The sequence below is a fragment of the Athene cunicularia genome, assembly GCF_003259725.1.
Source record: "Athene cunicularia isolate RWA chromosome 5 unlocalized genomic scaffold, athCun1 chr5_part1, whole genome shotgun sequence".
Taxonomy (NCBI): domain Eukaryota; kingdom Metazoa; phylum Chordata; class Aves; order Strigiformes; family Strigidae; genus Athene; species Athene cunicularia.
Window position 1 is genome coordinate 32,255,795 of NW_020799101.1, and position 26,362 is coordinate 32,282,156.

Genomic DNA, 26,362 nt, shown 5'->3' on the forward strand with positions numbered 1-26,362 from the left:
TATCACACTGGCACATTCAATATAGAGTGGTAAATGTTGGGGCTTTCATTTGAACATTAGTTTATATTTGTATAAAGACAGCTAACTCTTCTGTTAATGGCAGAGTTACTTCCTGTTTTCAGTAAATGGGAAAATTTAATATTTTATGAGTTAATAAATGGAAATCTTTTTATTGGTGGCAATGTACTTTTTTCACAGAGAGAAGTCTGAAATGTTGTTTTATAAAGGAAAAATGATAGGAAAATCAAACATTTACCTGCCACAGAAAGTCTTGATATCACAGAGAATTCAATTAATATTGTATTTGTAAAGGAGAGAAACTAGAGGATGACAGCTATGATGACAAAGTATACTTTTCTAGTCTTACTGAAGTTTTTGGTCAAAAAGTCATTCTCCTTGGATTTCATACAACTTATGCTGGCAATTTTCACTTTCTATTTGGTGTGAGGAGTCTCTGTTGTTTAGCATTAAGAGGTGGTGACATTAGGTGTCTGCATGCCTCTTAGATGTCAAAGTCCAGTAGTTGCAGGTTGCATTCACTAAGGACCTACTCAGCTGCTGTCAAAGTTATTGTAGAGTCAATATAATTGACAATTGGAAGGAGCTGCTAATAGTTGCCTGGTCTGAATGCCCAGATTGTACCAGCTGCCTTAAGTGATACTTTCATGCCAATGAACTATATTCTAACTATTTTGTCTACTGATTCCTCAGGAAAAAAATGCAGAAGAACAATTTCCTTCTTTTCTTTCCTTTCCTTTTCTTTCATTTTTGTTGAGCATGAAAGGATAAGTTGCTCTGGCAATGACAAAAGTCATTCATGGTTGTGAATATTGAATTGGAGAAATAACTGGCTCTGGATAACATGGCCTACTTTTCTCTTTTGGCCATTCCATACTGGCTAGTCCCTGATACTGTCTCTCTCTTTCTCTCCCTCAATCATTATAATATCATTGTGAATTGCACTAGGCAGCAGGACAGACAAAAAAGAATCCAAGCAGTGCAGTGGTCGGCATCCCAATACTCGTATGAACCTTGTGCATCCAGACCCACAGATTCACAGTCTAACAATTGAAAAAATTATGTGTTTCTGTAAAGCCACTGACCACCAATTTTACACAAGGCTTTCCCAGCTGGTTTTTAAAAGCTTAAGCAGAGTTGATATAGGGAACCTTTATGAATTGTTATCAGGATTTGAAAGTGTCATCTTGAGTTGGACAAACAATTTCTAGTAGTGGGTGCCTTGAAATTTTCTCCAGAGGAGTAAGTAGAATTTTACTAGGACTGGATATGTGCAAGAATTATACCAGTATTTCATTTGGAATGTTCAAATGCTTGACTGTTATTACCCTGTGGTCTGATTTTCACCTCCGTTGTTTCACATGGAGAATTTCTATATTCATACCCTTCTAAAATTAAGTTTTCATAAAGACTTCTGATACCTGTACTTTATACATTTTGCCATCTTTGGTTTTGTTTCAACCTTCTTTGCAATTGGCTCTTTGGCAAAGTCATGAATATTTGTTGCTGGCAAAAAGAAACCTCAGATTCCAACCCAGCTACATGTCCGTCTGGTTTTTAGGAACTTATTAATTGTTCAGGATTAGAGATTATATCATTATTTTAATTAAATTTTTGTAATAATTATTTTTATATAAAATTGTGTATAATAATTATTTTAGTAATAGTAAGGAATAGCACATTTGCTTTGTAAAGGTTTTGTGAAGGCTTACAGGCTTAATGCAATCTACAGTAGAAAGCAATTTTCATTCATGAAGATGCTTAAAAAGGGAGATTTTGTAGTGACAATGATCCCTTGCAGATCTTCATTGTATAGCTTGAAGATTTTCTTGTAACCTAACCTACTGTACAAACCCATTCTTGGTTTTGTGCATCTTATTTTTTATAATGAACAAAGGCAATCCTATCAGTTCTAAACAAGAGCAGTGTTTAGTAGGAAAAAGAGTAATCTAGCTTGTGCTGTATGTATATATATGAAGATGATAAAACACAAAGTTATCAGATAGATCTGCACTTCTTAATGGAGAAGAGAGGTGAGATTGAGGAAAGACTGATGTAGGAAATGCAGCAATATAGCTACATGATTTTCAGAAGTATCCAAACAACTCAGTCATAGACTCAAAGAATGGTTTGGGTTGGAAGGGATCATCTACTAGACTACTTATCCATCTACTAGATAGACCATCTACTTCCAACCGCCCCTGCCACAGTCAGGGACACTTTAGACCAGGTTGCTCACAGCCCCGTCCAACCTGGCCTTGAAGACCTCCAGGGAGGGGACAGCCACAACTTCTCTGGGCCTCAACATAGAAGTGCCTCACCGCTCTCATAGTGAAGAATTTCTGCCTTAGATCTAAGCTAAATCTACCCTCTTTTAGTTTAAAGCCATTACCCTTCATCCTACCACTACTTTCCTTGATAAAGAGTCCCTCCCCATCTTTCCTGTAGCCCCCTTTCAGTACTGGAAGGCTGCTATAAGATCTCCCTGGAGCCTTCTCTTCTCCAGGCTGAACAATCCTAACTGTCCTCACAGAGGAGGTGCTCCAGCTCCTGATCATCTTTGTGGCCTCCTCTAAACGTGCTCAAGCGGATCTGTGTCCTTCTTATGTTGGGGCCCCAGAGCTGGGGCCACTCCAGGTGGGGTCTCATGAAAGCAGAGTAGAGGGGGAGAATCCCCTTACTTGACCTGCTGGCCACACTTCTCTTGATGCAGCCCAGGGTATGGTTGGCTTTCTGGGCTGTAAGCACACATTGCTGGCTCATACTCAGTTTTCCATCCACAAATACCCCAAGTCTTTCTCTGCAGGGCTGCTCTCAATCCACTCATCCCCAGTGCTTAGGATTGCCCTGACCCATGTGCAGGATCTTGCACTTGTCCTTGTTGAACCCAATGACTGAGGACAGATCTGTAGATGTGCAAATTTAGCTCAGTTTAGGAAAAATCTGAGAAGACCACTTTTTTTTTTTTTTTTTTTTTTTTTTTTTTTTTTTTTTTTTTTTTTTTTAATTAAGGAAGCCAGTACCTTCCCACCCTAAATCATTGATCTAATTTCCAAAGGTGAGAGAGCTGAGAAGTAAGAGAAGAGCTATGACCCAGAAACCAATGACACATAAGACATCAACCCTAATATATTATGTTAAACAATCAGTCACACTGCAGCAGAAATCAAAGAATTCAGCATCAAATGGTAATCTGAGGAGCAGACTATTCCTTTGGCTTTGCCATTTATTTGAACTTGGGATTTCACTTCAAAGAAGAATGTTGCATCTTGGTTGAATACTCTTTTATTCACATATCCAAGACCAGAGTATCAGAATTTGAAATCGTGTTAAATTGTTATAGTCTTATTTAGAAGCTTCTAACATATTGTTCTGACTTTTCATCAATGATAGTACCTTCGTGCCAGTTTTGGCTAAAAAACCTAGGTTTCACTAATCAGGAATCCATTACCTAAGTAACTCATTAGACGTCTTAGACGTCCCTAAAACCAATGTGATTATATGTAGTTAAAGATGGTCTCAAAATTTGAGCAAATTTTTATGAGGCCACTAGATGGTGCCACATGTTTTGTTACATACATCAGAAAACAAAGTTCTGGGGAAAAACAAACAAACAAAAAAAATTGAACAAAATACCAAAACAAAGAAGACATAATACTGCTGCATAAAATAACAAGGATGTTTTAGACATTGTTTTTCATTTTCTTCATCCTGCCATTTCTCTCTACTACCTCAAATTGCACTGTTCTTTTGTGCACTGAGTAAGATACACACTTCAGGGGGATCATCACAACACCAGTGCAGTTTAGCAGGTGAGAGCAATGGCTTTCTATTTCTCATTTTAAATTTCTCAGAATAATTTCTCGAATATCTTCAGGTATTTTGAGAAAGGAACATGTTTGTAAATGTATATCTTAATGTATATTGTTACTGCATAGTTACCATGGCTTATCTACAATTAAGTTTTCCTGATCAAGTCAGACAGAATCGGCTCCTGAACAGCACTCAGCTGTGCAAGGCATCAAGTCTCCTGCAGGTCATATCTTCTTGGGTTCTGCACCAGAGGAAGCTGAACTATTCTATGAATTATGAAGTCAGTGCTTTTAAGAAAAACAAGCCTGGTGGTTTTTTTCCTGGCCTCATAGGCAATTGTGGGAAAGTACAGAAGAGCTATGTCATTTGAATGACACAATACGTGTTCATATTATGCAGCAATCATACTACAAGGTAGTGAATTGTATTAAGATGTTATATATGTTCCTTCTGGATCCATCAGTTTGAACTCAGATCATGACTACATTAAAAGAAAGGGGTTACACTTGTGTATGGTAGTTAAGACAACCCACATTTTATTGTCAGCATCTAAGATGGAGATAGGATTTGCACATGGTGGCAATACTTAAGGTATATTCAGAGTTAATTCTGCAGTGAAAATAAATTTATAACTGTTTGGTTCACTTCTGAAGTTGACACTTCATTGTTTATTGTTAGTGTCCATGAGACCTTCTGACACATGACATCCAGCATTGACTTGAGACTATTTCAGAAGAAGTTGTGCATTTTTATTTCTGATCTACTTTTCATTTTTAAAGTTTTGTTTATTTTTCCTATGCAAATTTTATTTTTATGTGCTTACTTTGGATAATGACCAGGAAAGTCAGTGAAGCTATAAACAGAGAAAAGCAAAAGTGATCAGTCAGGTAAATTGCTGAATATTGAAAAGGCCAAAGTAATAAAGTGTAGCACTACAATTCACAGAATATGTGAGGCATTAAAAGTTGTGCAGGTTCAGCTTTTGATCAAGATTTATTGGAGAAAAAAAATCAACCAGAGCTTGATTATTTTTTCATGACAAATACCGTCAAGAAGATAGTAAAGTAGTATAAATTTACTGTTTTCTAAAAGATTTCATGAAATCAGGCTGTTCACTTGTTGGTCTCCATCAGACTTGGTCAAGGCTGACATTTAATTGAAGACCTTCTCTGTGCTATATGAAAGTGATGAAGGAAGTGATTCATCTATGTATTGGGTTTGAGTGGCAAGGTTCTGGTAGGGGGTGAGGCTACTGGGGTGGCTTCTGTGAGAAGCTGCTAGAAGCTTCCCCTATGTCCAATAGAGCCAATTGTCAGCTGGCTCTAAGATGGATCCACCCCTGGGCAATCAGAAAAAAAAAGTAAAACTTGTGGGTTGAGATAAAGACAGTTTAATAGGACAGAAAAGAAAGAAAGGAAATAATAATAATGATATTAATAATAATAATAATTTTAAAAATAATTAGAATATACAAAACAAGTGATGCACAATGCAATTTCTCACCACTCACCGACCCGTGCCCAGTCAGTTCCTGAGCAGCTGTGCCCAGCCAGCTTTCACACCAGTTTATATACTGGTTATGATGTCATATGGTATGGAATATCCCTTTGGCCAGTTTGGGTCAGCTGTCCTGGCTGTGTTCCCTCCCAGCTTGTGCCCCTTCAGCTTCCTCAGTGGCGGGGCATGAGAAGCTGAAAAGTCCTTGACATTGTAAACACTACTTGGCAACAGCTAAAAACATCAGTGTGTTATCAAAGTTATTCTCATACTAAATCCAAAACACAACACTGTACCAGCTGCTAGGAAGAAAATTAACTCTATCCCAACCAAAACCAGGACAGTTATCTGTTTGTGTGCCAGTGACTATTGAGATTCCATGCACAAAACACGACCTGATGAGTAGTTGCAAGAGAGATCCCCTGGAGTAAATATTTTTTTAATTTTGGCAAACCAAAACTATTTTCAGAATCAAACTTTTTGAAAGTGGTTTTAGGGTGATCTGGAGATTTCCTGGGCTTTTTCTGCAGGTAGAGACAGAAAGTTGATTTCTAGTCTTAGAATATTGTGTAGCTTAATATATACAGTGGTATCTTAGTATGAGGCGAAATCCCAAAAGGAGCATCCTATGGCCAAGACCTGAGGCAGCTCTTTTAGATAGAAACCATAGAGTTCCTCATTTTCTCAGGGCCTTCTATTTGTGGTCTTGCAAAATGGATTTTTTTCTGCAAATCACTGCCTTTTTGGAAAGTCAGCTCTAAAGATAGAGAGAAAATTAAGTTGAACAGATTTTCACCTGACCAGAGGTTATAACGATGACAAAAATATCTATTAAATTCAACAGCTGTGAATCTGGAAGGTGAAGGTTCACTTTAAACTCCTAGTCTACTGAAATGTTCCAAATACTTGGATTTGCTACAAGCTATTCTCATTACAAACTGGCTGGTAGCTGCAAGATACTGTCGCGTGGGAGGTGACCTCTGGGTGAGGATTAAAATTTTAAGATTGGATAGGGCCATCAAGATTCAACCATGTGTGACATATTGAAAAAGATCTGTGCAAACAAGACCTTTTACTCGAACAAAATATCCTACTTGCTGTCCTACATTTACTGCCAGTCATACCTGCGATTTTTTTTCTTTTTTTTTTTTCCTCTTTTTTTTTTTTTAGGAAATCCAAGTATGCTTCACAAATTTTCATACTGCTGGCAATAATATACCAGCTCCTTTTAGGACAAATACGTTATTTTGATTAATCTGATACCATTCTAGAAATGTTGCTTTCCTCCAGGGTATAATGTAGTCTTGTTTATCTCAAGTGTTAAAAATGCTGAGCAGCATTTGGCCCATTCAAAGCCCTTGCTTTATGGCAACTTGCTGAGCTTCATTAGAAAATTCCATTCAAGAGTCAGAAAACTATGTGTCAGGCTGCCATCTTCACAGTTGTTACTTCCTCTCTCTGAGCCGTCTGTTTTACATCCAGTCTTAGGTGTTTTCCACCATCTGATTACAGAAATATGCATTTTTTACTATCATATAAAGCTATTCAACTCCTAGCTTATTCTGGATAATTTGTCAAGTATCTGCTTGTATATGCATTTTATTCCTGATCTTTACCACACAGTCAGCTAGATCAAAACTCATCGGTTTATTCCTAAATGATCTCAGGAATTTAAAGTACCACCCAACAACTCTGTAATTAAACAGAGAGAATGGTGCAAAAGTATTTCTGCATTTTGACATCATGGTTTAGCTAAAATTGCTGTAATAGTAAACAGGTTGTTTTGATGTCCAGGACCTCATAATAACACTAATTATGTAACAGTATGCAAATGGTCTTGATAAGCAAGCTACCTCACTTTGAACTCCCCTTATTTACCCTTTCTGATGCAGAACACCTTCCTAGTCATTTCTTTCCAACATCACTCATGTATGATCTCCTCTATACAGAACAGCTTCCTCTAGTCTGAAAATGTCACTTCTCTTGTAACATTATTATCCAAACAGTCCCATGTCAAAGATTTCTACCCACTTATCACCAGTGAGAAACTTTGTCCTAGTTTGAGTGAGTGGCGGGGGTTTTTGGTAACAGGGGAGGGGGTTACAGCGGTTGCCCCCTGTGAGAATCTTCTTGAAGTTTCCCCAGCTCTGAGTCGGACCCGCCTTTGTGCCAAAGCTGGGCCAGTTAGCTGCACCTCTATGATAATGTATTTAAGAAGGGGAATCTGGGGGAGTTGTGAGGAGAATTTGAAAGGAGAACATCTGTGCGAACACCAGGGTCAATGGAAGGAAGGAGGAGAAGGGAGGAGGTGTGCCAGAGGAAATACTCCCCCGTATCCCGTGGTGAGATGGCAGGGCTGCCCCCCTCGCCACCCATGGAGGTCCACCGTGGAACAGATGTCGATTTGTGGTCTGTGGGGGCTCCACTCAGCACCAGGTGACTGTGCCCTGAAGAAGGCTGGGACCCCATGGGGAGCCCCTGCAGTTGTAATTTGGTTCTGGGAGGACTGCAACACACGGGGGGGACCCACACCCCCAAGGGAGTGACTCATGTTGGAGTTGGTTTGTGGAGGTCTGTCCTGTGCGAGAGGGAGACCGTGCTGGGACAGGGAAGGAATGCAAGAAGCTTCCCCCTTCCTGAGGTGGAAGTGGCAGGACTGACTGCCCCCCGCCCCCAATTCCCTGCTCCCTGCATTGCTGGAGGAGAGCTGGGAGAGATGTCAGGAGCAAAGCTGAGGCTGGTAAGAAAGGAGGGTGGTGCAAGGTGTTTCAAGATGTGATAATATTTCTCACAGCCCTAGTCTGTATGTTAAAAGTGTTGTTGTTTTTAGCGTCTGTTTTAAATTTATGGTTTTTTCTTCCCCTAATGAACCTGGGTTTTGCCTGTGCCTTAAAGCATGACATTATCCCTCTCTGTCCTTATCTCATATTTCTGGGTCTTTGCTTCCCTCCTTCTCAGCTGAGGGGTGAAGAGGTGAGCAGCTGCATGGTTCTCAGTTGCCCTCTGAGCCTAAACCACAGCAAGCATAGGCACAATATTTGCCATAGGTGCTTGAAAATTTTAAAACATAAAAGCCTACAAACTCTAATCTAGTTATATGGGACATACATGATAGTTCTACGCATCCCCCTATTCCCAGCCTTGGTTGGACAAGTTGCTGGAGAGATGACACAGGATATGACACAGGAATATCCCGGAAGCAAAATTTGACACCAGCAAGGAGTAACTCAGCATCTGAGCAGTGTAAGCTGGTGCAAGAGCAGATAATGTTACCTCTTATCATTGGTAACTTGGGGATAAGCATAGAATTTATGAAGTCTTTCACTGAGTGCTTCTCCACTGTTGGTATTATAAAGGTGTGAGTAGCAGTTTTAGGATTTTGATGAAAAGCAAACAGTGGCACAAACTTTATTAGGAATGGGAGAAAGATATGTGGGAGTAAGCAGGTTTGGGCTTACCATGGTTAAGCAGGATAAAGCCAGTGGAGTAAATTAAATCAATAGCTGAGGTGATGACAAACTGCACAAAACAGAGAGTAAGAGTAGCACTGTCACAAAGTCAAGAACATTTATAGTTTGAATGGACCTTGGAAGGCCATTACTGTGTGCTGAATGTGTTTAGTCATGTACACACATTCCTAGCAATGTCATGCCACTGTCATAACACTGTGTCAACCTTCTAATTTACAGTTATTTTGATAGTTGTCAGTGCAGCAGCCTGCATGAGTAAAAACCTTTCAAACTGCAATCATATTATGCCACAATATTGATTTTAAATTGATGGAAATCAGACAAATACTTCTGGATATTGTATTACTAAATTGCATATTCTTCTCACACTTTGGCTCCTTAATGTTCAGAGCTGTGCTGCTCTTTTCTCATGTACCTTTATTATCATACTTCATATCACAACTACATTATAATACTGTAGAGGGCACTAATGGTGCATATGAACAGCTGTTGAGCAAACCCACAATTTCAACTGCATGAAATGCATCAGTGGATGTCCACGGCTTTGTATTTATTCACCAGTGTCAGACCTCTTTGGCCTATTGATGCTAGGGACCTGGTGATGTGATCACACCTGACCAAATAATCTTAGATACAGAGAAAATAAGAAGATTCAAGTAAACAAATAGTTCTTGTATGTTTTAAACTTACTAAATAGAATGTGGCGGAGGTAGAAAAAGCCCTTGCCATTTAAATTATGGTTAAATTAGGAAAATATTTTGGCATCTATGGTCATTGAAATTTTTGCTGTTAGACTTATTCCTGGTGTGTTTAGGATAGAGGTTTTGGATGGAAAATGGAGATTTGCACTCTGTGGAAAGTTTCGCTATTCAAGAAGTTTGTCTCCTGTTTCTTCCTGCAGAGACAAAGTAAGCAGTCAAAGCCACAAGTGTCCATCCTAGAGGCATTTTGCTGACACTAGATGTCTGTCATACCTACTTTCCTGATGTTTAAAGCTGGCCTTTACCATAACTGTGATAAAAAGTGTAGAAAAACATTCTTAGTAGGAAAAAGTTCTAGGAAATAAGTGTTTGCACTAAGTCTAAAAAATTTAGGAGAAAATTTGATCATAGTATCTAAACAGTAGAAGGTACAGATTGAGTTCTCAGACTAGCCTAAAAAAGTGTGAAAGGATCCAGAGGCTGGAAGTTGAAGACAGATAATTTCACTGTAGGTGTGTTTGCATTTTTAGAAATGTGAAAAACTAGCTACTGGAATGAGATGTCAAGATGTCTTCTCCATCATTATATTCACGAATGTATTTTTTCATCTCTGAAAGATATGCTCTTCTAAGGTTAGAAACTAATTCAGGGAGATTCGGTACTGTTCTACCAAGATCAATCCGATCTAGATTCAGATCCAGACCTAGATCTGCCATATGAGCCTAAAGGAGGCAGCACAAAATATTTGACAAGTTTATTCCCAAGCTTCTATGAGGCTTATGTAAGGTTTATTTTATACGATTGGCTCCTGACAGCCATTCATAAAACTTGCAGCATTTGCTATCCAAATAGCTTCCAGCCACTGACATTATATCCTCTAGCATATCTGCTTACATTCTGCTGTTGTCCTACTTCCAGATACCATTCATCTTTGAGCACACAGTCTCACCAAATGCATCATTGCTTGCTCTGCTGATATCTTCATTGAAAGCACTCAGATATTACAAACAGCAGGTGCCATTTAAACAAAATATCCATGTGACTTGATATGTTAAAATCCTGCAGATCTGTTCTAAACCTGCTAATCTTAAACATATGCATAAGATTGTTTATTCACTGATTGTTCATACTGCTTTTATCAGATTGTTGTAAAACTATTTAAAAATTAGTTAGCTTGAAGGAAAATTAACCAACAGCACTAAACATGCCCATATTAAACAATTTACAGTTCCACCATTTGGGTGCTTGAGATGATCACAAACTTTGCATCTTCATAAATCAGCATAGTCAAATAGGGGAGTGGACCCAACTGTTCATTCCTGCTTCTGTGCCTCTCCATCCCATCGTACCTCCCTTCTCCACCCTTACACCCTATGCCACATTTATAAGACTGTAACTCTGAAGTTGGGGTGAGGGAACTGACCTGGGTTAAAACATTCAGCACCAGATGTAGATAACTGAATGGTGTTTGCAATCTGTAGTTTCTCTGTACATTCACTATGCAGTTCCACAGTTATTCTGGTATTAAGAATAAAATAGCATAAGGATGAAAAGAAGTATGAAGAGCAGTCAGCGTCTCTGTTGAGCAACTGCTCAGGCTCAAAGCATTTGTGAAACTCCCTGTTTTGCAGTGCCTTAGACATCATTGCCCGCTGTGGCCTCAGCTTAAGGAATAATACAGCTGAAGTATTCGATATCTTCTTACCAGAGTACCACATCAATCAGCATTTTATATGTGCAGACTGTAAGGCTATTATAATAATCTAGATTCCCTGAAAACTTCAACAGAAGTACTTCCATTTGATATAGGAGAAGGATTTATGCAGCAGGATTTTTTTATGAAGCATATACAAATCACTTCCAAGGTACTATTTCACATTAATTTCTTAACAGTGAGTGAGCAAATAAAGTTAGGATTATGCATCACTGAATTAATTTCATTATTGACTTCACTGGCAGTGGTGTGAACATCAACATCTTGGAAAAAAGAAATGCAAAGTTACATTACATTCAGTATAAATTTTTATTTGTATAAAGCCCAAATAAGCTGCAAAGTAGAAGAAAATTATGCTTGTATCTCCTTTAAGTCTTGTTTCTTTTTGAGTGATATAGAATGTAAATCGGAATTTTGCCAAGAGGGATCCTGAACCACTGTTCTTTGTTGGAGATCCTTATAACCCTCTTATACTTAACACTGTTATATTATAATTTTACTTGGCAACCCTTGTGCTATTTTTTTTTAAAGTAGGTTAAGTATGAGTCACATTGTTATAACACAATTGTATTGCTTTCCAGGCTAAGATGTTGAGCTTGCAGAACGTGAATGAAAACTAGCTGGAAAGGAACAGTGAGTCACTTCACCTAATAAAACTTTTTTTAAGTGTTATAAGAAAAAAACCTCCAGCACATTAGAAGTATCTACAGAAAGGGTAGTGTTCAGTGGATAAATCTCAAAGCTAGATAATTGGAGACCAGAGTGATTCTACCTTTGTGCACAGAATTTCAGTGTGACCTTAGTCCATCTGCATAGTACTTTGCATCGACCACCTATAACTGAGTAATTCATTTCACAGCCTCAGCTGTCTAAAAGTTAGGGATCTGTTTTAAGTTACTTATCTGCATTGCATCTAACTCTTGTCAATACAGACATAAATACATCATTCAAATGCAATGAACCTTCCTTGGGATCTCTCTCTCCATCATCAGTAGAGAGAATGTAGCTTAAACCAGATGCATCCATTTAAACTAGGTAGTTAGGTGAGCTAAAGATTACACTAGCAGCCCCTTGGTTAATACTCAGTTTCTTTCTGGATGGTTCCTCTAAGAAATTAATATGTCATTGAATCAGGACCATGAAGTAGCACTGGAATTTAGGCCAAGTACTTTGTCTTTAGGAACCTTTAACATCTCTCCTTTTTGTCTCTCCTGGTTGCAAGCAGAAATTCTGCCTGCATTTGTAAAACAGATTCTTCTTCATACCTCCCTCTTTTGCAATATAAGCAATAAATGCTAAATAAATTAAAAGCATATATGATTTAGTTGGCATGGAATTTCTTAACTATCAATTCTGCACTGATATTGATCTGTATATTGACACCGACACACAGTAATTACTGATGTGTTTTGTTGCTATAAGTTCACAAAGGCTACATGCTGCATTCTTAAAAACAGCCTGAATTCCTATCCAGTCTAAATGAGATTTTGTCTAAGATTGAAGTGCAGAATAGGTCCCAAGGTCTACATGCTTAGAATCATATGAATATTCATTTGAAAAAAATTTTGAAAATTTGTTTTAAAGAAATGCACGTGCTGAAAAACAAAAACCTCACTTCTAACTGAAATGTATCAGTCACTTTAGCAGCTCCATCCCTTTGGGCCACCTAAAGGCAGTGGTTCATATTATGGACTAATGGGCTGCAAAATTTCAGTGTAATAACAGAATTTTGTTTCTGGCAGATTGACAGAATTTTGTTGTTTTGGGGAAGGCTGTAGGGGCAACCATAGCATAAAAGTAAGGTCAACTCCAGTCAGACAATTTTTAGTAACTGGAAGATTGTGATGGTTGCCTGGCAACTAGAGCAGATATGAACTAGCATTTCCAGGTGACTTGGGAGACTTACTGGCTTTTTCTCTTGGTATATTGAGAAGACTGCCTTTTAAAAGGGTCTGGCAGTCAGAAAGGTAAATTAATCACAGTTAACTTGGCCCATGGTAAAGGCAGAGATTGGCTGATCTGGGTTCTTCCCAGCACTTTTTTCCCATGTTTCTCTGAAGTGTTAATATATCATATAACTCTTGAAATTAAGAGACACAGGCTTGATTGCTTTGCTGCATTTGTATAAACTAACGACACCTGTGGGCTCAAAACATAATCTCTAGCTTCCCAGCATCATCCCCTATGCATTTCTCTTAGCCTGCAGGGAACACTCAACAGGTTCTAGGTGGGACCCACTTTATGCTGAACTCTGTCTTTATGCCATTTATTATTCGTTGGTATGAAAAGATTACAGAAAGCAAAACCTCCTCTTCTCACCAGGGAAAGATAAGAATAAGGAAGTGCTTTAAATTTCAAAACTTCTCTGAGACCTTGCTGCATTAACTCTAAAAGTACACAGAAGGTATTGACGGACCTCTTTTGTTGTACCAAGTCACAACATATTGCTTTGTTTTCTAGGATCCTTTCATCCATCTGAAGAGCAACTCCTTTCAATTGTGATTTGCCACTGGGTGTTCTTGTTGCTGTCTAAGCTCCTCTAGTATGTTCAGACTGTCCATAGAGTAACCGTGGGTAAGGATTTAATAATTTTCATGAATGATCCTCATAAATGTTGCCATTCCCATGTGGAGGATAACTTATCTGGGGAGAAATTCACTGCATGCACCTTCAACAGAATACAGTAGGCTACAGGATACGGGTTGCTTCGTAGTCAGTGGAAGATCATCACTACCTTTTACCTACCTTAGATATTTATGATACAATGGGTGTCCCGCTGACAGGTTCAGACTAACTACTTTCAGCAAGTTATGGCTAGGTGTAATGTATTCCATACTTGATGTTGCAAGCCCCAGTGTCCTGACAGTCTCACAGGCACCATAATCCTTTGTCCAAGACAAACTGCTTATTTTCACAGGGCATCTGATAACAAATTCACAGATGATGCAGAAATGTTAAGGAATGTTACTGATTAATATCTGCTTTGTTTCTTTCCTCTTCTGCCTGTTGTTCTGTATCTCAACCCTCTCTTTCCCATGCATACATTCCTTTCTCTACCCTGTCAGCCTAATCTAGGTATCAGCTCTTCTGAAAAATATTCTTTCTAGTCTTGTTTTCTAATAGTTTATCACTATCTATAGATAACAGTGTGTATCACTGAAAAAGGTGATGTTTCACCATTCCATGGTTCTAGCTGGTATTTTGTACTTCTGAATCCTTCCTCTTAGGTAGCTGTACTATATATTTTCTAAGATACTACATATTTTTTAATAGAGTTCCAAACTCTCAGATGATTAACTGCTTATAACTGAAGGGTTTAAATACCATAAACCAATTTTTAGAGTCAGGTTGGACTTGTTGAATCTATTTCTTGAAGAAAAGAGTTTTAAAAGCTTGGGTTTCTTTCATTATAATATGCCCTGTCAGTTTGTTTTGTTGTTGTTTGATCATTTCATTGGATTCCCTGTAAGATGCTCCAGAGTCTGGTAGCAGTATTATGAATTTTATAATAGCATTTTGCATAATATTTTCTGGAAAAGCTTGACTAAGTATTGATTTCTCATTACAAGTGATAGTTTCATTACACAGCAGTTGTTGCAGGCTCAGTGCAGATATTTAATTGAAAATCGATTACCATAAAATAGTTTATCTTCAGTATAAATGAGTGCCTGGATTTTGATGGGGTTCTTCTTTATACTGTTTAATCAACATGTGTAGAACAAGTAACTTTTCAAAAGAAATAAACAAGCTATTATTATCTGTATTAGACTACTACTCCTTGTGCATGATTTTCCTTCATGAATGAGATGCTGTGTGTTTTATAGCTTTGTGCCATTTTTACTTTACCAGTTATGTCATCAAATCTGATAATCATTTATAGCTCATTGGTGAAGAATAGTAGGTAAGGGAGCAGCTACTCAAAGACCTGTACGCTGTTTCACTTGACAGTGAATGTTTTTGTTGTTTTTTTTTTCATCTGAAGCATTTAGGTTTTCCACAAGGAATTTCATTCATACTGTTCTCATTTTGTGCTATAAATTGTCCATATACATACATCTTAGGGGCAGCAGAACTGACATCCTCAAATTCCGAAGGGCTGACTTTGTATTGTTTAGACATCTGACTGATGGAATCCCTTGGCAGAGGGTCCTGAAGGGTTGAGGGGTCCAGGAAGGCTGGGCACTCTTTAAGAAGAAAGTCTTAATGTCTCAGGAGCAGGCTGTCCCCAAGTGCTCTGAGAGAAGCTGGTGCCAGAGAAGAGCACCCTGGCTGAACAGGGAGATCTGGCTGCAACTCAGGGAGAAAAGGAGAGTTCACAGCCTTTGGAAGAAAGGGCTAGATGCAGGAGGAAACATGGCAATGAGTGATGAGGAGAAGGCTGAGGTCCTTAATGCCTTCTTTGCCTCAGTCTTTAATAACAAGACTAGTTGCACTGAGGGAATCCAGCCTCCTCAGCCAGAAGACAGAGACTGGGAGAACGACCCCACCCTGCAATCCAGGAGGAGACAGTCAGTGACCTGCTGCATCACACGGACACACACAAGTCTATGGGACCAGATGGGATACAGTGTGCCCAGGGGGCCAAGAAGGCCAATGGCATCCTGGCTTGTGTCAGCAATAGCGTGGCCAGCAGGGACAGGGAAGGGATCTGACCCCTGTACTCGGCACTGGTGAGGCCACCCCTCGATTCCTGGGTTCAGTTTTGGGCCCCTCACTACAAAAAGGACATTGAATGACTCGAGCGTGTCCAGAGGAGGGCAACGGAGCTGGTGCAGGGTCTGGAGCACAGGTCGTACGGGGAGCGGCTGAGGGAACTGGGGGTGTTTAGTCTGGAGAAGAGGAGGCTGAGGGGAGACCTCATCGCCCTCTACAGCTCCCTGAAAGGAGGGTGCAGAGAGCTGGGGATGAGCCTCTTGAACCAAGTAACAAGCAATAGGAGAAGAGGGAATGACCTCAAGATACACCAGGGAAGGTTTAGACTAGATATTAGGAAGCATTTCTTTACAGAAGGTGTTGTTGGGCGTTGGAATGAGCTGCCCAGGGAGGTGGTGGAGTCCCCATCCCTGGAGGTGTTTAAGTCAGGCTGACACAGCGCTGAGGAATATGGTGGAGTTGAGAACAGTCATTGTTAGATTAATAGTTGGACTAGGTGATCTTGAAGGTCTTTTCCAACCTAGATAATCCTGTGATTCTGTGATCTTCAGCGTATTGTCCTGACTATAGCTTGTATTAATGTGTTGCACTAATCCATCACCTATTTTGAAGTTAAGATACTTACAGTACCTAGTATTGTAGAATGTTAATTCTTTTTACTGCCATCAGCTTCTCTTGTTGAACAACTAATGCATAATAATAAAAGAATAATCATATGTACTACATTCAAAGTTTGGCAAGCATTTCTTACTAGTCATGTCTGTGTTTAGCAGACAAATATACAAAAATGAATTTCTGGTCACAAGAGTGTTGGCAGAATTAGAGAGTGTTACACATACTTACGCAAACATACTTCCCTAAAAATATTTTCACTGTAAGTCTTCACACAACTATGCTGGGAAACATTGATGAATTTGGGGACCCGTCTGGAGGTGAAACAAGTAGAAGTTAAGACTCATATATTGTGCCATAGCAAAACGTTAAGTAGATGATGTTCTTATGATTATGTCAGAAATTATCTGTGTATGATTTATGGTTCACCATTTGAGAAAAAAACACTAAAAAGTAGAAGAAAATAAAGCAGAGGAATCTTTACGTGTTGGAATGTACTATAGTAATGGAAAAGACAGAAATGTTTCAGTATAGAAAAGTTAAAAGGATTATTTTAGGATAAATTTAGACAACGTAGAAAAAATTGCTCCTTCCTACATTGAGTTATTCATGTAATGAATGTGAAAACGATCAAGGCAGAAAAGATTTCAAGCATAAAGAAAAAAATAGACAAAAAAAATCAAAAGGATTCTATCCAGGCACATTTTCTGGGTTAACTGCATGGTAAAATGAAGAGCTCCTGCTGATAAACTAGCCCAAGATGAGCATTCATCTTATGCATTTGTAATACTGTAACTGGCACAGTGAAAAGCACTGTTCTTAGGTCTCCCATTCATTGCATGACTGACAACATGGTATAGCCCCCATTACACTTGTCTGAGAGCTTGCACTACGGTTTCTCCTAGTTGTGTGACTGTCTTTGTTGCAGAAGCATGAAGATGTGGTGATTCTTGTCAGAATTAGCTGCTTCAGAAATATTTACTTAGAGCTGACAGTTACTGAGGAAGACCATGGTATGCGGTGCTGCATACAAAATACACTGCGATACTGTGTACAAAAACACTCATACAAATTACTTTCTAGGTATTCATCTAAAGGAGCCTGAGCACAAAACACACAGAATTGGTAGTTTGGTACTTGTACCTGGAATCCAGCTACACTGATCTTGGGACAACACCCCTTGTTCTTTCTTTTCCAGCCTTCCATTCAGTATGGAGCAGCTATCATTAGAAGTCCTCTTTCAGAGATAATATCCCAGTCTGTCACACAGTTGATATTATCTGCCTCTAAGAAGACAGAGCTTTGCTAATAGTTTGACAATAAAAGCTTATGACATTTTATTTTAACTCTATTGCTAGGCCACTTAAAAATAATATTCCTGCAGTGGATGCCCTGCCTTTTTTCAAATCTGAAGTTCACTGGTACCATTTTCTTAAAAAATAATTTAACTAATTTTAGCTCTCTGTCTGTAAGCCTCTGTACACAGATTGTGGTTTCTCAAGAGTAGTTGTTCAAATAATTTGCCAAATATTTTTTGTTTCTATATTTTTTCTCTCAGTGGTTAAATAACATTGTATAGTTTTCAGTATCAGTGTACACATTTAGTTTCCTCCTCCATCTACAAAATACCTTTTTTAAGACAAGACAAATAGGTAAAAAAATTATGTCAAATGGTAATTCTGAATGACCTCTCACCAACACTGCTCTGAGTTAAGGGACAAATTGAGCGACACCTAAGTTTTTCTAAGAAAAATACTTATTTTAAAAACATCATACTCTATAAATAGTGTGCTTACTTAAACCAGCTGACCTAACCTTATTTAACATAGTCATAGATATAAACTCAGTCACTTTTTGTTAACTTCAAACCTCTGGCTACTCCCTCAGATTGTCTCATGACTATCTGAGAGCCTCAAGCCAGAGCCATGGAACCAACAAACATTGCGAGCACTGAGTGTCAAAGGATGCCTTTCATCTACACAGAGGCAAGCACCAAGGATGCTGCAGATTTAGACTGAAAAATATGTATCTGGAGTAGTAATTTGTAATCTTGACAAAATCTTCTGTACTATTGACATAGGTATTCTTGTGCCAAGGTGTTGAAGATTTATGAAGGCTTTTAAGGAGATATGTTGATTTTTCTAAGGCTTTTGAAAGTAGGTGTTATCAGGATACATCAATAGGTTTTTTTCTGTTTATAGTTTAGGAAACATACTGTGCTTTTCACCCCAGATCACCTTGCAGTTCTCACATTCATCCCTATGTAACATAATGCAGCTGAAACCAGGCCTGGAGCTATTATGCAATGCTAATGCCTTTTTTGTTTATAGTGGAAATCAGCCATTTTCTGTGCAGTCTGGATGTTACCATTCTGAAGTGTCCTACAAAATGGCATAGACATTTTCTCTGTTCATTCTAACAGCCTTACAAATCCAGTTTCACAGAAACTCTAAAAGAGGGGGTTATCCTAATTAATGCTGCTGGGTTTTTTTCCAACTAATTATAGTTAATAATTTGTTCTTTTATGTTTGAGGTTATAGCTTCTGTACTTGGAAATAGCAATAAGACTGGTATGCAGACTATTTTGTTTGAGTATTTGTTGAATGACTGGTAAAAAAGTAGTTCTTTTAGAAACACAAAAGTTTTATGATGATTCTAGAAAGACAGAAGCCTATGGTAAGGATAAGCTATAACCAGATTTTGCAGTTCTTTGCTCTTACTGAAAATCAAGGGGACTTTTACCCTGGACTGCAGCAGAAAGGAAGGTAGGCCACCAACAAAATCCTTTTGCAAATCTCCATCACGTGTTTCAGGGAAACCTACAAGGAAGGTAAAAAGAACAAAACTCTGCACATGAATGAGCAGATTAATTATTTGCCTTATAATGGAAAAAAAATCTATTCCTAAAACATTAATCACCAACATTCCTTTTCTAAGGGTTGTTGCAGCGATATTGGTGAAGATCTTTAAATGGTGTATGTCTGAGCTACTGCAGCAGCCCAGAGAGAAACAATTATTGCAATGAATGCTTTTCTTCAATAAGGAGTAAGCTTGCTGAGAATATAATGGAAAGAATAAAAATGCCTGCTGTTCTTCTCCTTAAATACTTCTTTTGTTGTCATTTCCCCAAACTAGTCCGAGTTACTGGACTCCATCTGCCATGTAAGCAGTATATTATTTTAAGCATGATGTGTTACTGCATCTGCCTTCACTCTAAGCTGGAACATGATCCTCCATTCAGAGTATGGGGAGAGCATAGGTAAAATGTCTTTCCTTACAACACAGCATTACAGAGAAAGGTATAGACAGAGAATTTTTTAATTAATTGTTGCCTATTATAAAAGCGTTCAGTTTAGTCAAGAAGCAGCTGTTTAAACTCTCAGAGTAGGGCTTATTTTATGCAAATTGTATAAATCCTTACTCTCAGATAAATCTATAACTATATTCATTTAGCTAAATAATTTATTTTAAAATGTTTTCATTGTTGTGTGACAGTTCGTTATTTTGAACTTTGGTGTTTGCATGTATACAATTTTTCAGTAGAAATTTGTAATTTTAATAACTATGTGCTTTGAGAGTTTTGCAAGAGAATGTATGAATTTGTCCTGTGAAGTTTTCATTCATGTTATACCACAGACAATATACAGCACTGTACACATCATGATTTCATCATCTGCTCATTTGAAAGGAATATTTAAAAACGGCTCTAAGACGGCACAGGGAACAGCATCTAGATGGAAAATTTTACTACAAACAAATGTTTTCTATTTTATCCACAAATGTAATTCAATTCTTAAAAACAGATTTTTGTTATTGTCATTGCTAATTATCTGGGCAATTGTACCCTCCTTCAGACAACATATTAACATTTTACTTTGCCTGTAAAACCTTGGGCACTCTAGCAATAGGCTAGAAGGCTGTATTTTCCAAATTGTCATCCATTAGTCAGGGTTTCTGACTGACAAAAGCATGGAATCTAGACACTTTATGATCACTTAAACTTGCTCAAGGTTTCAAGAAGTGATAGATGATGACAAAGAATAAAGAGAAAAAAAGCCACAGGATGGTAAGCCCACAATGGGATTTGTTGATTCTGAAATATTGTACAAATTAATTTTTATTGTCAGTTGATTCTTTACTGTATTATTTATAGTAGCTCTTTGGGTCTATATTAGCCTGTTTAATAGGTTGGCAATTCACGAAGATTGGTTACAAAAATTGTTAAACTTCCTGTTAGGTTGGAAGCAACATTAATTCTTACAGTGACAGGTTTATAGTTTTGCTGCTAGTAGACAAATAGCCTTTAATGTATCAGTTGCTACGCTAGAGGTACTGCCCATAATTCCATGTTAAACCAGAATATCCAAAGAACAGAATGAGAGAACAGGGATATTGTACAGTCTTCATGATTATCTTAGTAGTGGGCAGCATTTGCCTGCCTTTATGTAGGTAGTAGAAATGTTATTTAGGTTCACATTATTCGTTTTTGGAAATTAATCTCAGGTGTACATACTTAACATTAATAAATATGAAATTTATTTAATAAAATTTAGTGTCTCAACAGCATAAGCATTGACTATAGATTTAAGAATATTACAATATGCAGTTCTGTGTAGCAGATAATTTTTCTACAACCCTTCTCTAAGACTTGGTCACTCATTAAAATTAATTGAAGGCTTTCTATGAAACCAGAGTGACATTGGATCATTAGACATGGACAAAGATCCTACTCTTTAGTCAAAAGCCTTTAATAAAATTAATTAAATGTAAGATATCTCTACCTTCACATATTTTATGTGTTGTATTTTCTTTAACAAGGAGATCTCCAGAGAACCTTACCTACTGAAAAAGGTAAAGTAAATACCATTTGTGCGGGGCTAAGAGAGATCAGAGAAATCAATGGGAAACATAAAGAATTTAGAAAGTGCATGCATGGGACTGTTAGGTTGGTTTGTTTACATGGAATGGTAAGGAAGATAAATGGTGTAACTGAGTTTAGAGAGAGATCACTGAGGAGAAAATGTTTTACATGGAGTGGCCATAAATGTTATGTTCTGAGGAACAAAATTAATCTGACTCTTTTTCTCCTATGCTTTGTTATTGTTATTACAATACAAGGTCCCATAATTCTGAAATTCTAACATATTTATTTTTATTATTTCTAAAGTGAAGAGAAATATTAGCAGTTATCATATCTCCATGTTTCTAATAATCTGATTTGTTCCCAGGCAGAAAATAGCAGTAGTTCATCGTTTGGGGTGTGAGGGGTCACGGAAGAGGGAGCTGTTTCTTTTTTCTGTTTCCACTAACAGGGAGGAAAAAAATGGCAGTGATAATGTTCAGATGTTTTTGGAAAGTTGCGAGTCGTTTATAAGTGAATCAATTATTATTTTCTGTAGGGAAATGAAATGGAAATAAAAGCACCCCACCTTGCAGTGGCATTTTGGTCATATGACAAAACGTGGAGTTGGCTCAGGTCATGGTGGTATAACAGAAAGAACCGAGAAGCATTCATAACACAGGAAAATGTAAGGACTGCCATTAAGTTTGAATTACTCATAGTTCCTATTAGATAACTGATGTAAGATTATGAGATGTAAGAAGCATAATTTTTTTCCTCTGAAGAAAATGATAAGTGATGTCAGCTGCTTGTTAAATAAAAGCAATCTCTTTTTTTTTTTTTACAATTTCACAATATGCCATCTTTCACTGAAGAACTTTTATCCAGCAACTGTTTATAAATTGCTGGGTTAATGGTTTTTTGTTACGAATTTTACACAGGTCAGAGTAGTTGAAGCATAAGGGGACTGTGACAGAGATACAGCCCAACGTTTTTACTGAGGAGAGATAGCATCTTTGTCTTGACTTTTCTGCATGGGTATGGAGGTGTTGTTGGCTCCTCTATAGGAGTCATATATCCCATCTAGCCACCTCTCTGCTTACATGGAGGAAACTGTGACAGCTCTTCTAAGGAAAAGGCAGCTGGCCAAGCACAACCATCCCATGGGCTACATCCAGCTTGCAAGATACTAGAGACCATACTGGCCAGACCTGCTCATGGCTTCATTAGTTTGAGCTCTGACAGTATCATGAACCTTGGTTGAGCCCAGGAACCCTCAACATAGTGCTTAGAGATATCGGCATAGTGCTTAGAGATATTGTGTAGCTGGGAACTGTCAGTGTTAGGTTAATGGATGATCTTCAAGGTCTTTTCCAACATAGACGATTCTGTCATTCTGTGAACTTGAACTTTACAGAAGAATCTTCTTATCCCGATACTTGTTGGGGGGGGGGAAAGGAAAAAAAAAAAAAAAAAAAAAAAAAAAAAAAAAAAAGAAGAAAAGAATTGCATGTTAATTCTTTTGAATTTCTTTAATTTGGCATTCCAGACTGCACAGCTCCTGTGAAAATTTGAGTTGAGTACGTTTTGGAGGGGTTTCCTTTGCCAGTTATTACTAAGCATGTGTTTATTGCTTTTGGTTAATTGAGCAAATAATTCCCTTGATATCCCTTTCCTTTCACCATAGTCAAAAGCAAGGTAATTATTTAATTGCCAGAAGGGGTTGTTAACTGCTGGTAATGAACCACTATTGAGGAAATTACTACTACAGTACCATTAGATACTGCAAGCAAGCATGAATGAAGGGGAGAAATACCATTTCTGGTTTCTGATATTTCTGCACTTTTTCCTGCCAGGGAGTTGTAGCATATATATTGCTGAGAGGTAAAAAAAAACAACACAAACAACAGGGTGAAAACAATTACAATTTACAGAAAAAAATATCCTGCTGTTAAGAATCACGTGGCTAGTAATGACAGGAATTTTCAAGGTAATAGTTGGTAGCTGGAAAAGTGTTTTGGGTACCACTGAGCAGTGCTCGCACAGCATCAAGGCTGTGTCTCCAACATCCCCCCTCATCAGCAGGCTGGGGGTGGGCAAGATCTGGGGAGGCGACATAGCCAGGACATCTGACCCAAATGGACCAAGGGGATATTCCATACCGTATGACATCTGCTTAGCACTAAAAACTAAGAGAAAGGAGAAGGATGTGCAGAAGCATTCATTATTACACTTATGTTCTGGAGCAACTGCTACACATACTGAAGCCCTTCTTCCCTGGAAGTGGCTGGACATCACCTGCTGATGGGAAGTAGAGAATAAATCTTTTGTTTTCCTTTGCTCTCATGAGTGGCCTTTGTTTTTGCTTTATTAAACTGCCTTTATCTTGACACATGAGGTTTTTTCCTGTCCTGCTGAGGAGAGGAATGATAGAGCAGCTTGGTAGACACCTAGCATCCAGCCAAGGTCAACCCACAGCATATGAGAAGCTGTTAAAAAGCAATCACATTTATACTATGTCTGGGAACAAAAAATAGAAACTGGCAAGCTGTATGGCAGCCTCCACCTCTTTGAGCAGTTCTGTCTGTATGCAAACAATCCACAGATGTCTCTCCTTGTCTGAACAGGGCTTTGAGGTGAGTTTTACATGCCATACATATACTAGCACAGTCATCTACTAGCTATTTATGTCTGCTGTGTAAAGGATTATAATTTCATTTTCAAGAAGAAAATTCCTTCCTCTTGGAAAACAAAATGTTCACAAAAACTGTGCCACCACATCAGAAGAAAGATTAGTAGAAAATTCAGTGAAATAGTAACATTAATTATGAACTTCCTAGCAAGCTGCAATATAAGTAGTATGAGTTTCTACAAATCAGTATATATTGCCAAAAAGAGTAGCTTTTGTGTCCTATTTATTTCTTCATCACAAATATGTTACTATTTATTAGTACTATATTACTATCTATGTAGTAGTATTAGATTTTTTTATAGATTACATTGTTGCTAAAATTCAGGGAATATTTCTGTTAGAGTTAATTTGTATAATTGCTAGCTAACTGCAATTAATTGATGAATGTTTTCTCAGGATTAAAATTTAATGAGTAAATTCTCAAAAATAAAGCATTTTAGTAGCAGAAAAAATGTGATACTTTTGGACAATATTATTTGTCATTCTTGTTTTCTTGCAGAATAACTCCGAAGCAGAATTTAGCAAATAATTATGGAGGTAAAGTCAACCCCTGTGTTGACTTTTACACAAGAGAAGGCACAAAAAGAATGTACTATATTTTATATGGGTAGCCGATTACATATTAATTTACTGCATGTCTTTAAAGGAAGGCAAAGAGACACTGGGAAGCAGAAATCAATGTATAGAAACTCAGAAACTAAATGGACTGTAACTAGATCTCCCATTTATGATCTATTTCAGGCTACATAGACAACACCTACTTAAGGTATCTAAGATCAAATACCTTCTATCCGAGCACCCTGTTAAGTATGGAGGAGAGTCAGAACAGCTAAACAGAGACCTTGGACTGGCTGTGAATACTTCCCTGTATTCCTGTACAAGAAATTCCCCATATTTCTGTACAAGAAATGTAAATTTCACTTGATTAGCTCAGCATAATCCCAACCAGCAAGGAACATAAGTACTGAAATCTCAGTGTCTCAGTAGCTGCATTGGCACATGTTTTCTTTAAGTCCGAGCCTTTGGAAATAGCTATCCTCCCCCAATAGAAAATTTGCTCCCTAGCTCTCCCACACAGCTTCACAAAGGAATTTAGATAGCACTTTAGCCCTCTAAATTTAGACTGCCACTTCATTTCTCTAAATCCAGCTGTGAGACCCTCAGAAAGCCCTGCTTAGCTGTCACTTAACCTGAAAGGCACTGAAATTATCTCAGCATGGAAATACTCCACCAATAAATTATTCTAGATGCCCAAACTTCTGATGCTGGATAACAATATCTTGTGTATATCCTGAAGATGCCGAGCAGCTGCAAATGTGAGCATGGCAGATTCTCAAATTAGGCATTTTGCTGCTTGGCTTGTCTGTTGGGTCTAATCTCACAGATGTCCTTGTATGCCAACAACTGAATCAGATTTCAGGCGTTCTATTGCCAGAGGAAGGGATATTACATTACCTCTGAATAATCACTTCTAGTTCATTTTTTTGGGGAGGTGGGAGATGTATTTTCAAATTCCTCTTCGAAATCAGGCACAAAAAGGAGGTAAGGATCTGAATCTTTTCACTGGGATGTCATATAAAAGACATCATTTCTGCCTGTTTTATCAGAGAAAGGCCATTAGAATATAGTATTAAATAAATACAAATTCATCCATACTACATAAAGTCATTTCCTTCCAACTGCCTTAGCAACATTGCTGTTCAGCAGCCTCTTCTATTTTATTCATTAGTCTGTTTTAGAGAGTCGCTTGGGTGACTTTTTACTCTCTTAGTGCCCGCTATGGGTCCTATTCTTAGGACCCTGCTGCTTTCCATGTGCAAGAATTCCTAAATCTGAACTGAGAAGTTCACTAGAGAACAAGTGCCTACCAATCTGTATTAGTAAAGAAAATCTCACTTGCAAATTTAAATTCTTACTGCTTCATGTCCCATGTGTCTGAACTCTCAGTTCAGTGCTGCCTACTCTCAATTTTACCTTGCTGTCTCACTGCAGGAAAACCAGTCCCTGCAACAGATAGGAAGTTTGTTCCTCTACAGTTTGAACTCAATCGAAAATTCCTGCTGCTTTGAACGATACAGAATCAAATGTGGTTCAGAATCACAGTTCTTTGGGACTTGTCACAAAGAGAAACTGGGCATGTGCAGTCTCATGCACACCTGCAGCACTTAAAATACTGCAGCTGTAAGAAGATGGAGAAAACTATTAGAGGATGAAAGGAGTTTGTTAGCAGTGACTGTAAATAGTGAATTAAAAAAATATTCTTCTGATCTTAACATGCCATACAGAAAATGGATTTAGCCTGGAAAATCAGCTTTTGTCAGGATTGTCTGGACAATTGGCATCCAGGTAAAG

General features: G+C 38.1%; 1 long non-coding RNA gene across 2 annotated transcripts in view; it reads left to right on the top strand.

Moving 5' to 3' along the window:
* Positions 1-11,274: 11,274 nt before the first annotated feature.
* LOC113480868 overlaps positions 11,275-26,362 on the top strand; it is a 53,990-nt gene continuing 38,902 nt past the window's right edge. The window contains exon 1 of one of the 2 annotated variants that reach the window (XR_003398553.1): positions 11,275-11,364. This is a non-coding gene — a long non-coding RNA (uncharacterized LOC113480868). The remainder of the gene's footprint in view (positions 11,365-26,362) is intronic. The other variant, XR_003398551.1, reaches the window with a different exon arrangement.